Below are 16819 nucleotides of genomic sequence, written 5' to 3'. Positions count from 1 at the left end.
TTCATCAGGACCACAACCTTTGCAGGCTCAGGTCAGGGGAAAGAAGACAGTCAACGTGCTTATGGAGATTTTTCAGCCAACCTTACTGCCCCCAGGAGCAAAGAGGTGCCCTGGAGCATTCCCTGCCCTGGGATTGTGGGCAGGGCTGCCTTGGCAGTGCCACCGCATTGCACAAGTCCCATCCCTGCAGTCACCACCCTCCACCTTGGTGCACCCACATCAGGACATTTCCTGCCTACTTTGGTCTGCCCTGCAGCTGGGAATAAGTATCTCCTGGTTTTCTAACTAATACTTTGTGCCCATAGTTATTATTAGAAGTATATCTAATTCTTGCCAGAAATAAAAGTAATTACAAGCTTCAGGCTGGCACCTCTCTGTCTACCTCCTGCAAATATTTAAATCAGGATTTTTTTATCCAATGTTTTGGTAATTAGTTGTTCAGTAGTATTTTTCCACTGCCCACATGTAGCTGTAGATTTTGAAGACCACATCTCCAAACCCAGCGCCCAGAGGGGCAGATCAGAGCAATGCTCTTAATTCTGGTCTCAGTGCTGTGATTCTTGTTCAGATATTGTTTTGCTGCCTGTGCTACAAAGTGCTGGAAGGAGATGTGTTGTATGTGGGACTGTTCTAGTATTTTTCCTTTTGCATTACAACACTGGCATAGAGGACTTTGTCTTTTCAGGGTTTTTTTCTGGTTTTTTTTTTTTTTGTTTCCCTGTACACACACGCGCGCGCGCTTGCGCTTCTTTTTTAACTTGCTGTGAGAACAAGTTTCATATGACTTTTTCATCTGACAGCCTCTGGCTGAAAAAGCTTTTGGCCAGGGATTAATGGATAAACAATCAGTGAGAGAGATTTTTTGTATACTTATTTTTAACAAAACTTTCCAATTGTCTTCTTTGTTTTCTGATCTGTAGCAGTTCATCTCTATCCTCCCAGGCCAGCATTGACCTAACAAAAGGATCGATGTCAACCTGGTTCCTGCCTGGGGTGTGCCTCCCCCAGATAAAGATGCACTTCTGGAGGCTCTCCTCTGGTTCTGCTGCAGCACTTTCTGACCTCAAGGAAAAGGATCCCTTCGTGTTTTTTAAAAAGTGTTGGCTTTGGCCACATAATCATGGGTTGACTTTTGATCTTGCTTTTGGGTGAAACTGGCCCTCTGCTTGTGCATTGATTCTTTGCTATTAAAAACTTCAGAGAGGCCAATTAGACTGTGCTTTGTTTTGCTGTGCAAGGTCCACAGTGGGTGTTAGCTCTCCCTGCTACCGATGATGATCTTTCATAAATTTGTGCTGCAGAATTTACTTTCCAGGACATCTATAGAGACAACAAAGGAGATATGGCTGTTGTACAACCTCCCTGGCCAGCATGGACACTAGGCTGGAGACCTGGGGCCCCTGCCTTATGTTTACCTACAGCAAAGCTGCCCCTTGTGTGAAAAACATGCGAAGTGCAACCTTGCTCCTATCTTGTGATCTGAAGTGCCAGATGCAGCAGGCATGGAGAAGTGGACCACCAAACATGACCTTGCCAGAAGCATCAGGCTCATCCCAGGTACATGAACATGACATGATGGATGACAGCTTCACCTCCTAATCACTATACTTGCTGACTCAATCACTAGCTTGCTGTTCAAATACGGAGATTTTACAAGTGTTAGACTTTATATCTTTCACCCCCCAGAGGGAAATGCACTTAAAAAAAAAAATCATCCTACAGATCCCCAAGAAGATGTGACTAACATAGTTTGGCAGCAAAGTACTTCATGAAATGAAAGCTCTGAGAAATCTTGCCAACTCCTGGTTTATTTCTAGCTTGGTTTCCATCATAGTGTGGAAAAGGTTTTGGCAAGGCAGCTCTCAACAGGAGCTGAATGCAACAGGCAGAGGCTGCCAGAGAGCGACAATAGGTCACTCGGCACCCTTGGAGCAGAGTGCAAATGTGGTACATGGAGCCCAGAGCTAATTATGGTGAGAGGAATGGACTGTGGACACAGTGTAAGAAAGGGCAGGTGGGACAGAATAACAGGAGAAAGTTAACTAGATTTTCAGTCTTCCCAGGTGCCTGCTAGTCTCTACAATGTTTTTATGCAACTGGTCTTGGTCTCTCTTTCCAGGAAGCCACCAGCAGCCTGCGTAATATTGTATATAAAGTTTTGAAGGACTCCTGGGAAGGCAGGGGGAAGAGAAGGCTTTGGAAATCCTTAGAGGACTAGTGGAGCTGTCATGGATGGTATATTTATTCAAGCAGTTTTATATTTGCTTAAGAAAATCTGTTTTTCCTCCGAAAGGCCACAAAAGGAGCTATTAACGATAAAAGTCCAACGAGGCTGTACAACTTCCAAATGCTTTCCTAATGATCCCTAATGGGCAACGTGCACTTCCCAGGCTCTAGTTAACCCCACCAGGATAGGAAATGCAATAAAATTATAAATTTCAGTCTTGTAGTTCATTAAAATGGAAGAGCTTTGGGGTTCATTTCAGAGTTTCAGGGTGCAATTGAGAACCCAAAATGAGAGACTTCAAAGTACAGAAGCTGGAAAAGCTGCTGGGGGAACAAACATGCTATTTATATCATCTAATAGTGACACTAGTCAATTTATTCTCCCTCCTGATGTCCTTCCTTTGAAACTCACAGGTCTTACATTTGTCACCTGGTACAGTATGCAGGCTGTAATTAACAACTTAGGTATGTTTCAAGCATTATTTAAAACAGAACAGCTTTCTGTGAAAGGAGCCTGTAAACAGTGTCTGCTGGCTGGGTACATTGATCTTATTTTACTCGGTCTCACATCAAGGCTCTGTTATCTTTGATTAATTCTGCAGCTCGCATGTGCATGGGTCAGTTCACTCTGCTGAGGACGGGCAGCTGACAGAGCTCCGCTTTGATGGTGTGGTTAACTATTCACTTCAATTTGGATCCTCACCTGAACCTGCCCCGCACTGCCTGAGCCTGCTCAGGGACACTGGGGTCTGCCGTGATTCAGAGTCCTGCTGGCACCCCATGCCGTCACCCCTCCTGCAGTGCGGCTTGTCTGCTGCTTGTCTTTCTCCTTACTGCCCAAAGCACATTGACTGGCAGGACAAGTCATCCAAAGAGTAAGCTTGGAGCAGCTACTCAAGAAAACCCCATCCCACATTCGCAGATGCTATGCTGGCACTTTTGCAGCCAGGGAACAGCAACAGGCCTGTCCCACTGTCCCAGCTTGCCAGTGCTGGTCCCTGGTGAACGAGGAGACACAGCTGCTGGCAGCCCTGGCACGTGACCCACCATAAAAGCAATTCCTTCTCTGCAGCAGGACAAGTGACTTATATGAATAGACAAAAGGAACTGACCAGTCTTGAGTTTCAGCTATCAGCTGACTGCAGTGAACTGCTTGCAAGGGATACAGTGGCCAAGAATTACTCATGGAAATAATTCCACAATCAGCTTTGAATAAGCAATAACTATAGGAAAACTGTAAGCTGTTCAAACAACTCAGAAGAAAGGCCTTATGACATACTTTCAACTCAGCTTCTGCCCAGGGCTTCATTTCATGCCTTAATTACTGTAATCTCCAGCTTTGTGGCCTCAATGGCTCCAAACAGACACAAAGAAAAGGACAGCCTCACGCTGCTGCTTTCTGAAGGGCTCTCTCGCACCCATCTAACTACCAATGTTCTCTTAAGCTTTGTCTACAGTGTGAACCACGCTTGTGCATGCACCACCGATGCACCTGGGTTGAACTTGTCAACTTGCACAACAGGGCCAAACTAACTGCAGGAGCACTTCCCTGGATGGCAGCTGAGTTCAGCATTTCATGCTGTGCTCTGTGTTGCAGTGGTTTATTGCATGAGCAGCATGTGAGCTTGCCAACGTAAAGGCAGTTTAGCTGTCTTCAGAAACAATAGGCACTTCTCTGGATGGTGGTGCAGATGTCACCTGCAGATGGAGCAAAGCGAACTGCACCTGTAAGGCCATCTACTGCTTTGCCCTATGCTGTCTTTCAGCTCCCATTTCCTATCCTGAAATCCATCCCCACTCTTGCACCACTGTTACCTTGGTTTCTCCTTGTACCCTTTTCATGCATGGTCCTCCATGCTCCCACCCGGTGATCTCCCGGACACCCCCTGGCAAAACCACAAAGTACCTCCCTGACACCTGCTTCAAATTCTCCCTCCACACTGACACTTGAGGGGAAAATCCCATACTGGTGGACTGGCGAGGACACCTTCCTCTTAGAGCTAAGCAAGGCCTCACGATCTGGCTCTCGCACATCACCACATTCCCCTTAACGTCCCATTGCAGAGCTGCTCCCTGCAAGGGGAGAGGTCTGTGCTATCCCAAGAGCTCTGCTATTTTCTTGGAAAATTCTGTAGGGAAATACCCCAGTGGTCTTCTGGGATGATGTGTTTCTTTTATAGTACTGTTTGTCTTGGTCTGCACCTCAGGGTGTTTTTAGACTAGCTTAAAAGTTGTTTTAACTCGTATGGGGAAAAACCTTATTTGGGCCAGCTTTGGGGGAAAGCTAACTCTGAAGTTACCTCACACCAGCAGTAAAACAGTTAGAGGCTGACTGAAAACTGAAGTATTCTTGTTAAGATTGTCTAAATCCATTTACCAGACCTGTACACCATCAGACGTTGGAGTATCCTGAGATTTAGCTTTGAGTGCCCCCTTTCCCCTCTTAAATGTCATATAATCTATACAAGACAAGAGGTACTATTATGAGGGTGGTTTGACCTGCCGCATTAAAATACAGATCGTAGCTGAGGAATTTCTGTATGAAGCCTATAACCTCTGGCTGAACTGGAGTGTGCCTTTCAGAAAGGAATCCAAGCTTTTACTTTAAGACCCCCCAGCCCACACAGTCCACATCCGCTGTAGGTACGCTGTTGAAATACTCAGTTGTACTCTCTCTGTGTTTGTGTGTTTAAAAACAAAAGCCACCAAAGATACTTTTGGCCAGATTCCTGTGCAGGACTTCAGTATACAAAGTGCTGGTTACACGCTTAAGACCTGCACGTGCTGGTGCTTCCAGAGCAGTGATCCATTGCTTCCTAAACCTGTCAGTGCTTATGGTTTTACTAGTAGAGAAGGTCCACACAGATGAGCCCTCATATCATAGGCAACAGGCTGGTCAGACAGCCCAAGCCCTGGTAGATCTGTGCACCATGTATTGCCCTGCCCATCTTGTCTCTGGAGTTGCTTGAAACACACGCAATCATACAAAACCACAGAGATCCCATGTCTTCCTTCCTGCTGTCCAGTAGCATATTAGTGCCCCCATTGGGAGTGTGGGAGACCAGGTTGGAGCTCCTCTCCTACCTCACCTGGAGCAGAGGTTTGAGTTGTGATCTCTAAGAGATGCCTTAACCACAGGATTTTCAGAGATGCTCCCGTAACCCTTTCTGATTAAGCATTCACGGGCCAGAAAGTATTAGGAATTCCCCTGATATCCAACTACTTCATGTGAAGTACAGCTGGTTACCTGGGAGAGAATGACTTGCGTATTGCAGAGTGCTGTATCACTGCAGTGAACCTAACCCTACCCTCAACCTGAATTTGAACCAAATTCCAGCTTTCCTCATATTTCTGATTTCCAGATTGAAGACCAATTAACTGCTTACTTTTAACCTCACATAAGCACCTGGCCTGCAGTTCCCTGGTTGCTTTAATCTGACAAATGCAAGTCAGAGCTGCCTATCCTCCAGACCCGATGGTTTGTCTGTAGTGCCTCAGCACTGGTGTCATGTGTCTTGCAGTGAACTGATCTGAACACAGCAAAAGGGTTGTTCCTCAGCCACGCTGGTTCTCTGCTCACTCATAACACAGCTGTACACAGGCCAGAGGTGAGGGTAATACCCAGAGGAGTGAGGAGGAGAGGGGGCTGAAGGTCTGGGATGAGCCTTCCAGTGGCAGTGAAGGTCTATAGGGTCGTGTCACACCTCTAGGATGATGGCAGACTTGTGTTCCTCTGTGGACTAAGAGATCCTGCAAACTCCCATGAACTCTCTGGTGTCTGAAGTCCATGCCAAACACAAATTAACTGAAATGGAAAACCTCTGCGTCTCCTAGCCAGAGCTGGGCCAGTTTGACAGAGCTAGATCCAGATTTCTTTGGTGCATGGCAGTGCTGAAGGACATGCTTGCAGTATTGCTTAGGAGAAATTTTAGCTTCTGCTTTAACTGGATTAACATGTGCGCTGTAGCTCACCGTGCGAAACGGGCTGCTCATGAGCTACACCACCTCTGGCTTCTGAAATCCTTTTCTGGAAAGGGGAGGAATAATCCTTCATTCTTTCTTTGAGGACAGCTAGAAATATTCTGAGGTGCTAAAGGAATAGAACCAAAACGCAAGACACTTCTTTTTACTCCTGTGGCTATTACAAGGAGCAGGACTACTGCAAGGACATTTTGTGAAGTATTTTCGTTGGTCTTTGCTGCTTGCTTTTCCGTGCCAGATCGACTTGGACTTGCCCTGCATTCCCAAATTGTCCTGGTACACCTGGTAAAGCTGGACACCTACTGCTTTATTTCTTTCTTCTCTGGTCTCCCACCCATCTTCTGTCAATAGTGCAGACTTTGGAAGATGTTTCTGAAATGGTCATATCTGTCTGTATGGGGGTTTGGGGGTGGGTAGAAAAAGGCTTCCTGCTACAAAATTCAGATTTGGTGAAACCTTAAGTTTTCTGGAGTTGTTGCCATCTTTCCAAAACATTTCCAGTGGGAACAACAACAATCTCTGTGGAACAGAGAAGGATATCCTGCTTGCCTGTAGTTAAGACGGACCACGTTACATGGTCCACATCCATGAAAGAGAGGAATAGCTCCTTCAGGAGTCTTTGCAGGCTATGGCAGAGAGGAGGTTTTGTTGCCATTGTAGTTATACTGCTCCAGTGCGCTGAAGGGCTCTAGGTAAACCTTTAGTGGACCTGTGGCATAAATCCTTCTTCGCTGCCATCCAAATCCATGCTGTAAATCTGTAGAGACAAGAGGGTGTGGTTTAAAGTTTCAGAGTATTGATGTAATATCTTGCTGCAAACAAAAGGCGTGCTTACAGTGTCGCCCCCAGTTGTGAGAGCCCTCTGGCTCTGGCTTGTCTGACAGCCTGGTGAGCTGATGCAATGTGCCATCTGCTAGAAAACTAACTCAGCAGAAGGATTGATTAGTTTTCTGCTGGGCCAGTAAACTGAGCTGGTCCTGCCGTAACCTGCTGAGCGCTGCAGAGGGTGCAAGGGGAGCAGGCGTAGCTGCAGGAGGAGGAGCAGTGGTGGTGAGAGAGGGCTCAGCTGAGCTGTCCCTGGGGGTAACCAGGCATGAGGGTTGTGCAGCTGCCAAAGTCCATGGCATGGCCTTGATTCTTGGTTTTTGCAAAGAGATGGCATGTTCTGCAATAACTTAATGTCTGCAAGGAGCAAACATAGCCTCGTCTCCAAGTTTTATTTTTCCAATTTATCACTGAAGCTCTGTTGGAAGCGAGAGCCACACAAGTGTACTTAGGTCACAAAGACAAAATTCTTGAGCAGCGTAACCAGCTGGGGCTCATGAAGGTGCTTTGCAAACCCACACCATGTGAGAACCTGAGAATCTGTGGCCCAGTAACTTCAGTAGGAATCAGTTTTCTTTTGGAATATTTTGGGAAAGGATAATTCTGGTTTATAACCAGCTGGTTGCATTTCTTCTTTTAGAGTAATCTTTTTATGTGTCTGCACATCATTCAGATTCCTACACTGAGCAATTAATTCCTTGATATATTTTTAATTCCACTCCAGTGAGATGAACTTTTCTGTTAGCCATCCTTTACCTCCAAATCAATTAATCTTGATAAAATCAGCAAACTAACGACATCCAATGCCAGCAATATTTGAACTTTATTAGGTCACCGAAAGTACTGAATAATAAAGTTAGAGAGATGGGTTTAGCTGAGACCACATGCTGAGTTTCACTGCAGAGTAAGTCTCTGCAGTAGAGCTATAAATCCCTGGACATAGCATGGAAGTGCTAATGGACCCTCAGCTTCAGCACCACTACCAGGCAATAATATCTGTAATAGCAGTTAACAAAGATACAACCAACCAAGCTCTTCAGGGTTCAGCAACTGCTCCCAGGGTTGGAGCAGAGCTCATTCATTTTCTTCTCTTCATTCCACTAGAGCAGCTCCAAGCCGTGACAGCACATGGGGATAATTGAAGCAAAAGTGCTCAACCCTGACTGCCCAATCTTCTCATAAAACAATCCCAGGATTGTTCTGGGGACCGTTGGCACAACAAACCTTGCACTGCAAATTTTGCTCCATAATTAGCAAGCAGTTGCTGTCATGGCTGTCAGATGGGTTTATGTGATGAAGTGAATAGAACAACAATTGACTGTCTTCCCTTGCAACCAAGGAGAAGAAACTGCTTTGAGTGAAGCTGACAATTATGTAAAAGGAACTAAATGAATTTGGCTTATGGTTCACACTTACCCCTCACAGATGGAAGGCAGGACCTCTGAGGCCCGTTTCTGAGTACTTGTGCCTTTGTACCTGACTAGTCGCTGGCTAAGTGCCTAATGAGGCTCAGAGGAAACAAAATCAGAGCTGAGGGCTTTTTATTGTCTTTCTTTTCTTTATAGAGCAGGGAATTACCATGTGGTTCGCATCCAAGTTCAAAATCTGATCTTATCACCCAAAGTTGATGACAGACACAACTGTGCTTTCACAAAACCAGAAAAACTAGTGATACCATGAGTTGAACAACAAGGATAGGTGGAAAACTGAAGCAGCTTTGGAAATTTTATATACCCATTTACACATATGTCTTAGCAAGCTATCTATACACGAGGCAGTCATGTTAGGTGTTTCCCACCCACCCACTGATCATAGTGGTGGAAGCAGTAACATAGTCCAGGTATCTACTAATATTTTACCATTAGTCATTTCTAATCTTGACTAGGGCAAGCTTCATGAGCAATATAGAAACTCTGGCTCTCTGTGGGCAGTAACAGCTGGAGCTGCTACTGGAACTGATGGAAAGACAAGCTTCGAAAATAGGAAGTCTAAAAGATTAACACATGCTGATCCTGATCTCACTATAGTAGGAAAGCACTTAAAACCAGGGATGAACAAACTGGGCCTCTTTTTACATTCACAGTGGGAATTCTTTTTGAAATGCACAGGGTGTTGCTCAGGAAATGGCGTCTCAGTACAAGATAACATGTGGGAGCACAGTCTGGGTCGGACTGCAAGCAGAAAGATGTTTTACTATGCTCATGGCCCATAGAATTGCCTGAACACCAAAAAGCTCCTGTCACCTATACCCAGGCAGGTCCTCTGAGCATCCCAGACTCACCAGGGATAGAGATAGCACTGCTGCTGAGGGACTGCAGTGAATCTTGACATGCTGGAAACTGCCTGAGCAAAGTCATTAAACTGGTAAAGTCAGAGTTCGGGATGTGTAAAAGGAATGAGCTGGGGTTGTGGGGCAAAGCACAGAGATGTAAGAGCTGCCTTTTCTTTGCTGCCACCCGAGCCTGCCCTTTTGAATAGCCCTGGCCGAGGAGGATGCTTGAATGAGGCATCAAGCTGCTTCACTGCTCTGCTCCCTCTGGTGCAGGAGAGGTGCACAGAACACCCAGGCCCCTGTGCGTGGCATCCCAGCTCTCACCGCATGTTGCCTCTCCTTCCCCAGCAGTCCTCGTGGTAAACGCTTCCCTTTCTCAGGGTCTTTCTGACTTGAGTTGCTCCCTGCTCTGTCTGGTTACAGGAGTATCCTTCTCCTTTGGGAAGCCTTGTCTAGTTCACTATCAAAAAGTCGCTCAATTTGTCACCAGATAGTGAGTATCAGCATGAGGATAGCACTGAAAGCTGTCAGTGTTAATTTTATGTTTTCCTCCTTTTACGTTCACTGGGGAGTTGGTGTGAAACCCTCAGATCCTGCCTGTGTGTCTAATGGACTGGCAGCGTTATAAGCATATTCAACAAAATAAAGACCTCACATGTCTGTGGACATGTAATCTTCCCCTCCTCTTACACAGCCTCCTTCCTATGTGTCTCTGGACTTAGGCTCTAAAACTAACCAGAATGGATTCACCCTCTAAACCTGTAAGATAAGCCTTTGAAATTCCTGTTTATAAGAACCTGGCGGAATTCAGGCCCAAATATATGGGTAAAATCCTGGTGCTTTCAGTGCACAATTCAGTTGTCTCCATTCCATCTTTAGCTGTCTCTTTCAAAGTGACATAACCTTTTTCCAGCTGTACAATTAGCTCATTATAAATTGTAGTTTTCAAAATTGGCTCTAGATCTTGGAGCTGAAACTGTGTCAAACACTGAAGGGGCTGGCTTTTTTAAACTGTAAGTGTCTGAAAGGGAGAGAGAAGAGAGGATTGTAATTGAAAAATATTTTCATGTAGTGCAAAAAACCAGCTGGTAGACATGGGCAACTCTGTTCTGTGACTTTATAGAAGCTTTTACCAGAAACTTTCATAAAAGGAAAACCCAAGAGGACCTGGGGAAGGGGTGCTACAAGTTGTGTTTGTCTTTTCTGCTAGTGATAGCTAACACACATCAGGTCCCTTGATGTACCGATACAGTGAAGACAAGACACATTACGTTTTTTGTCATGGAGTAAATTCACTGAGAGCTTTAGGGCTGACCCATCAAATTTATCTCGTGATAAAATGAAAGTGCTTTTATTTTCCCTGTTTACTTCAACTTCATTAACAGGCGTTAGCTACCTCGAGGCAAAAGAGCAGCTTTAGCACTAAAGTCAAGCCAGAGGGTCCTGCTAAATTCGCTGGAGAATAGAATGTGACACACTGTTTACTTTCTCTTCCAAATGCATTATTTATATGAATGTTGTAGCAATTATGTGATTATACAGAAGTTAATGCACAACAATAAACCAAAGGATCATCAAAGAAATGCTAATGGCAGGGAATGTTTTTTGTTTAAATTGTGGATTCGCATTTCTTTTTCCTTTTTCCTTGAGGGCTACAAGAAGAGAAGATTTGCAAACCTAATAGAAGATTCTGCAAATGTCAGATCTTTGAGTACATGAAAGGAAATGAAATCCATGTTCTCATCTCTCTGTCTTTCTCCCACCTCCCTTGAAATATGAACAACTTCAGAAAATTGACTCATTTATTTCATCTTTTTGTTTTGGCTTAAATGGTTGTGAAGTATAACAAGAGTGACTATGTGGCTCTGGGGTGAGGGTCAAGGGCCCAGGGACCAGGTGGGTTTCTTCTTTATCCTACCAAGGAGGGTGAAGGGCTTGAGGAGGACTAGACAGATCCTGCAGGTCAACACCTGATTGCACAGATGGCGTTGGCAACAGGGATTTGGTTTTATAGCCATGGGACTCTGAGAATTTAGGACTGCTAGGAAGACATGAGATCCACCTGACCAAGCAGGGCAAAACATCTTTGCCAACAGGCTGACCAGCCTGGAGAGGGGAGATTCAAACCAGGAATGACAGAAAAGGGAGATGACAGCTCACAAAAGAAGTGGTGAAGTGGCAGACCAGGATGGTAAACAAAGGGTGGAATGGGCAGGAGAGACCTTAAAGTCAACAAGCAAGACAGAGATGAGCCCACCCCAACATATGCACACAGATAAGGAAGAAGTGTCCTGAAGAGATAGCTGATTTGCAAGGGCCATCTCCTTCAAACTCAAGAACAGTCAATCCCAATGTGCAGAACATCAAACAACGGCAGGAGGCCTGTATGGATGAACAGGGCACTCCTGACAAAACTCAAACAGAAAAAGGAAGCACATAAGAAATAGAAATAGTCAGGTGAGACAGAAGGGGAAGGAATATGGAGACATAGTCTGAGTGTGCAGGAATGGTGTTAAGAAAAGTCATTCTGGGGACCTTGACAGGCTGGAGAAATGGGATGAGCTGATGGGAACCTAGGTCAGGGCAATCCCAAACATCGATACAGGTTAGGCAATGAGTGGATTGAGAGAAGCCCTGTGAAGAAGGATTTGGGGTTAGTGGTGGCTGAAAAACTGAATATGAGCCGACAATGTCTGCTTGCAGGCCAGGAAGCCAATCACATCCTGGGCTGCATCAAACGAAGCGTGACCAGCAGGTCAAGGGAGGTGATTTTCCCCTCTACTCTGCTCCTGTGAGACCCCACCTGGAGTACTGTATTCAGCTCTGGGGTCCCCAGCATAATAAAGACATGGACCTGCTTGAGTGGGTCCAGAGGAGGCCACAAAGATGATCAGGGGGCTGGAACGCCTCTCGCATGAAGACAAGCTGAGAGAGTTGGGGTTGTTCAGCCTGGAGAAGAAAAGGTTCCAGGTAGACCTTATAGAACCTTCCAGTACCTAAAGGGGCCTGCAAGAAAGCTGGAGAGGAACTTTTTGCAAGGGCCTGTAGTGACAGGACAAGGAGGAATGGCTTTAAACTGAAAGAGGGTAGATGTAGATTAGATATTAGGAAGAAATTCTTCACTGCAAGGGTGGTGAGGCACTGGAATAGGTTGCTCAGAGAAGCTGTGGATGCCCCATCCCTGGAAGCGTCCAAGGCCAGGCTGGATGGGGCTTTGAGCAACCTGGTCTAGTGGAAGGTGTCCCTGCCCATGGCAGGGGGGTAGAACTAGATGATCTTTAAGGTCATTTCCAACTCAAACCATTCTATGATCCTATGAACCTCATGAAGTTTAAAAAAGGGAAGTGCCAAGTCCTTTACCTGGGCCAGAACAAACCTATGTACAAGTGCATGATGGTGGCCAATGAACTCAAAAGCAGCTCTGTAGAAGAGGCCCTGGGAGTTCTGGTGGACACCAAGTTGAACATGACCATCAAACTGTCCTTGCAGCAAAGGTGTCTAATAGAATTCTGGGCTGCATTAGGATGTGCCATCAATAGTAGGTCAGGAGATGTTGTCCTTCCCCTCTCCCCAGGCCTGGTGAGACTCATCTGGAGTATTATGTCCAGTTCTGGGTTCTCCAGTACAAGACAGATATGGACATACTGGAGGGAGTCCATTGAAGGGTCATGAAGACGATTAAGGGACTGGAGCATCTGACATATGAGGAGGGGCTGAGAGAGCTGGGACTGTTCAGCCTGCAGGAGAGAAGGCTCAGGGTGACATTACTCATGCATACAAATACCTGATGGGAGGGAATGGAGAAGATGGAATGAGGCTATTTCCAGCGGGGCTGTGACAACACAAGAAGACTTTTACAGAAGAAAAACTCTGTAGGGGTGATTAAAAGGAAGAATAGAATTTGATGTAGCACAAATTTACTAGATGCTTTTAGCTATGTTCCATAGTGCAGTGGTACAAAACCTTTCTGTTGGTGCTCAATAGAACATAATTTTTAGAAGTTTTAATTTACTCTAAGCTAGGACATGAGACAGTGCAAACTGGCATTGTCAGAGCTGCATCCTTAATTCATGAAGGTTTACTTTGTCTGCTGAAAATTATTAAAGCTATGCAATGTTCTCACAATAAAATATCTTTTTTAACTTCAGCATTGAATATGTGTTTGATTAAGGGAAAGTATGAATTATTAACTGAAAAGTTCCAAAACTTTAAAATTTCTTTCAAAGGGCTTGGCCAGTCTAAAAAAAAAAATCCTTGAAGAATTAAATGACTGTTGTGCAAGAAAATCTTCTTCTCAACAAGAAGCAATGCTTGTGAAGTGCTAAAGAAAGCAATGGCAGAATGGTAAATCACTGCCCAAACAGAAAGAGTACAATCACATATCTCTAGCTCTTAAAAGCAGGTGCAAATACCTTCACTTTTACTTGCTTAATTTGGCCAGTAACACTATGGCCTACTCAGTTGTCAAATGATATTTGTAAATGTCTTTGAAATTTTAAACAAACCTTATTTAAAATAAAAATTTTAGGTTGGACAGACAGGACCTGATACTTCTCCTTTAATCATTCTGTTGGCATATTATTTACAGTTATGCTATTCAAACTTCTGAGTTCAGAAATCTGTAAAAGTGAATTGGGTTCACCTCAGTGAAAATTAGTTAGGATGTTTTCTCTTCCCTCCTACATCCCTCTCGAATATTGTATTTGTTGCCCTTTCCCCACTGAACAGTTTTCAGTCTGACTGGTAGTTCCACATTCAATGCACTAGAGAAGAAAATCTTGGCTTTAAGAGAGTTAAAGTAAAATGATGGCAGGAAAAAGGGCTGTGTCAGGAAGGCTTCTTGTACTCCCAGGGCTTTGCAGGAGCTTCCATGGAGCACGCATTAGGAGAAACCCTCTGCCTGGTCCCAGTTATGCCTTAAGAAGTGCAACCTCAACCTGCTCAGCTTCCACAAGACTCACAGGAGGCAGCACTAGTACAAAGCTTTCCCTGGAATTTTATCCAGGCTGAAAAGATAGTGGTGCAGGACTGGGGCCCTCAGGAGGTGTACTGTCTGCTTCAGCATCAAGGTTCAAGGTGAAGAAACAGTGCAGCTGTCCCTCTGGCTGTGCCAAGTCAAATGCAAGCTGAGTTACTCCCTTGGTTCTGAGCCTTAATGATGCAGGCAGAGGTGTGAGATCTGAGGCCACGGATTTTCAGGTTAGTGGGCACAAAAGTTACCATATAACAAGCTGATGGAGAAAACTGCTTGTACCGGTAGAAATACTCTGCATTAAAAGAACATGAATTGGGTAGTTGGTGGCCGAGCCTTTGCTGCATGTATCCCTTAGAATGAGACACATAACAAAGCAAGCCGTGCAGACCTTTATCAGCATTAAGTCCTGTGTGCTAAAGTCCTCTAGCTAAAGTACTAGGCTGCGTAGCATCCTGGAAACCCAGCTTTGCATCCCAAACCCTGGCACTCATTGTCAGTGCCTGCTTGATAACATGTTTCGGTGCTGAGCACAGGCAGGGTGGGAGATAAAGAGCTTTTTGAAAGCCAGTGGGAGTCCGACTGCCTTGAAATCAATGACTAGGGTTTCTGTCTGAAAACGTGCTGCTTGCTTAGTGGGAGGTGGGAACGCCAGCGGTGGCTTTGAGAGCGTGGTTCTGTTCCAGCCCCTTTGCCCTGTGCCGTGCAGTTGCCTCTGCCAGACCAGGGATCCCCAGGGTGCCCCCACCCTTCCCTTGCCTTGATCTGCTCTTTCCTCCCGTGCCACGCGAGGTAGCCATGGGACAGTAGACACAAACTATGGGCTGTAAAGCAGGTTTTGTGGTTTCTTTGGACTTTTCAAATTAAGTGAGACAGTCCAGGTTCGTTGGGGAAATCCAGTTTAGAACAGGGGTTTTCAGTGGTGACTCATTGCTGAGTTATTCCTAAACAGTGAAAAACATTATGCCCTGCAACTCATAGGAGATAAGTAAAATGCTATGCATACTGGAATGTGTTGTCTCTGGCACTGTACAGATCACAAATTTTGCATCTAAAATGTTATCGATGAATCTTAGAGGCTGAAATTCTGCTTCTATTTTGAACTGTAAAGCCCCAGAGAGGTTGTACATAATTTTTTGATTAAGAGTTTGCTTTGTTTCTGTTTTATATCGTACTACTGTTAACTCTTTGGGGCCCGTTCTGCTCTCTATTGAAGTTAATTAGGATTTTCACAGTGAGTTCAGGGAAAGCAGGACCTGACCTTTATTGAATGTCAATCGGAAATGGAAGCCAAGCTTGTGTTCTGGATACTATTACTCTATTTGCTGTTGGAGACTATGCCTGAGTTATGTGAATGCTAAAATCTTGGCAGGAATATACCCTAATAGATTACTTTCTGACTCTGAGACGAGTTCAGTGAATATCATTGCAGTTCTAGCACTAGCTTTTTGCCTCTGGCTTCAAACTGGTGTCTCGTTCTCTGTGGGTGTCAGTATGAAACCTGGAGAGCTTGGGCAGCGGGGTAAAATAGTCTTAATTCTGTAAACCAGCACTAGACTTCCTGTCACTTGGAAACGTGCCAGAGAGGAGGCAGTGCTGCTACCTGGTGAGCAGGGGAAGCATGAGAGCCTGTGCATACAGCTAATGCTCAGCCTGGTGGAAAGAGCTCTTCTAAAGCCATGCGTCCACATTTTGGCTTTACTCTCCTTTTCATCAACCAAGACAGTAGTTTAAACATCCCCTTTGCTGGAGCACCAGCCTTATGGGCAATCTGAATTCAGAAACTGCTGCTTTGTTGAACACACACAGGTAAGGAGGGTTAAAGGGATCCAAAGAAACTCTGAAAACTATGAAAGTAAATTAATTTTACTATTCCGGTAGCACAGGAAGTATGCAGATGTAGGCAAAATAACAAATACGTCTACATTAATTTCTTTTTCTTGGATCCCTCACTAAGCTTGAACACTTTTTTTTACTGGAGTACAAAGGACCTCTTGTTTTTGCTTCCTCTCCTCCAGATAAAAGATCCTTCTTCAGGTGAATTCATGTTATTTCTTCCTCACTAAATTACAATGTATGTAATGTAAGATGTGTCAAAATGTGGCACAGAGATACAGAAAAGCCAGTGGGAAAGCCCAGAAATGTTATAACAAGCAGAGGGAGTATGGCTTTATCCTCTTCCTCCCCACCATTACCTCCCATTTCCTCCCTGCCTCCTCAGTGCTGGTTGTCCAGTTGCGTCAGCACTTGTCAGCTGTGCCAGACACCTTGGCTCAGATCCCAAACCAACCTGAATGGACTTGAACCCATTTCAGACACTTTCTGGGAAATCTCTCAGAAACTTTTGCTGGGTAGACCTCTCTTATGGATAGCAGATTTAGACTAAATACACAGGACAGTATTTGACTCCAGAGAATGGCAGTTAAGGTACTTGGATGACAGGGCAAGGAAACATGGCATCCAGAGCCTCCTTCAGGGCAAGGTTAGCTCCTTCGCTCTATACAAAGGGCACAATTTGTGAGGCAGAAACTGGGATGCTCACA

This window comes from Falco cherrug, chromosome 4 (assembly GCF_023634085.1).
Source record: "Falco cherrug isolate bFalChe1 chromosome 4, bFalChe1.pri, whole genome shotgun sequence".
Classification (NCBI taxonomy): domain Eukaryota; kingdom Metazoa; phylum Chordata; class Aves; order Falconiformes; family Falconidae; genus Falco; species Falco cherrug.
This window is presented reverse-complemented; position numbering follows the sequence as displayed.